Source organism: Alligator sinensis, unplaced genomic scaffold (assembly GCF_000455745.1).
Source record: "Alligator sinensis unplaced genomic scaffold, ASM45574v1 scaffold787_1, whole genome shotgun sequence".
In the NCBI taxonomy this organism is placed as follows: Eukaryota; Metazoa; Chordata; order Crocodylia; family Alligatoridae; genus Alligator; species Alligator sinensis.
In genome coordinates, this window is record NW_005841911.1 from 3,799,528 (window position 1) to 3,800,988 (window position 1,461).

The 1,461-nt window shown below is 37.2% G+C and overlaps 1 non-coding gene across 1 annotated transcript; it reads left to right on the forward strand.

Moving 5' to 3' along the window:
• Positions 1-251: 251 nt before the first annotated feature.
• On the forward strand, positions 252-324 carry TRNAV-AAC. The gene has a single exon. It is a non-coding gene; the product is annotated as a tRNA-Val (tRNA).
• The last annotated feature ends 1,137 nt before the right edge of the window (positions 325-1,461 follow it).

Here is a 1,461-nt window from a genome sequence, read left to right on the forward strand (position 1 = left end):
GGCAGTCTCGAGGGGGCTGGGCAGTGCAATCAGTGTCCGGCTGAGCCGGAGTCTAGCCCAGGCTTGTGCGAGGATCTGAGTGGAGCCTCCTCTTCAAAAGTCTGCACAGAGGAAGCTTCTTGGGTAAGACGCGCTGGCCAAACGCAGCGTTCAACAGTTATACGTGATAATAGCAAACCCTAGGTTCTCCGCGGATCGGGCGATCAAGCAGTCACATAGGGACAGCATTTCAAGATACTGCCACAAGGCGGGTTTCCGTAGTGTAGTGGTTATCACGTTCGCCTAACACGCGAAAGGTCCCCGGTTCGAAACCGGGCGGAAACATAGCTGTTTTGTTTCATTTCAATGCTGAATTGAAGTTGTTTTAAAGCTTTTTTTTTACATAAGCACACATTGTACTATACGAAGACAACTGTTAATTCTGTTATGGACATGACAACAGCATGGATTTCCTCGATTGTATATTACCACAGGTACCCTTTTGTCTGGTAGGATGTTTTGGTCTCACTTCACAGGCACAACTTCTTGGGAACCTGCAACATGCTTAGTTTAAGTATTATGGGGAAAAATCAAATAACTTAAAAATGGCGTTACTAATTATTGCGTGTGCCCTACGGAAATCCATTTCAAATTAATTGGCATTTATTTGCTAAATTATTTTTTAAACATAAGCTTAAACCAGTTTAGAAAAGTATTACACCTGATATTTAAAGCACAGTCTTGGGATTCAGAATTAATTTGTGTGTGTGTATTTATTTTGTAGTTGTACATGTCTGGTATTATACAATTGTAGAGGCAATATCACAGCCATGAATGTAAGTCTTCTAACTAAAATATTATTTCCTACTTTCTTTGTTGATAATGATTTTTAATCTAATATTAAAGGTGATTTTCTCTTTTGTTCTCCTGTTACCACTATAGATCATAAAGCAATTAATAATGCATATTCAATAGTAACTAATTCATTACCCAAATAATATTAATGTTTGAAAATGATAAACTGTGGTTCTGCAAAGCTTTCTATGCTAATCAGTCAAAGAAAGGTGATTTTTTAAAAAACGTGACATTGTTTCTGAACTGTATTATTTGTTAATTATATACCTTAATACTGTAAAAACATGCTTAGTATCTGCCTGCTTTTCATCAGGCCCTATTGTGCTCAAATAAAATTAGGTTTGTGCATAGTATTTGCAGGCTCTTCACAGTAGTATGGCTGGTGTTTTGGGCAGGAACTATATTTTTCCAGTTTGAAAGGTACAGACATACTGGTGGTCCTTAATAACTACCATATACTATAACAAGCAGTTATAAAATTAATGTTGCAAATAATTTTTAATGAATAATATGTCAATCGGTGTCAATCCTATTGATTTATGAAATGCAAGGTTAGAAAAAAAATGCTACAGAACAACACACACACATAAAAGGCAGCAAAAAAACACACCAACCCCCCCCCCCCCC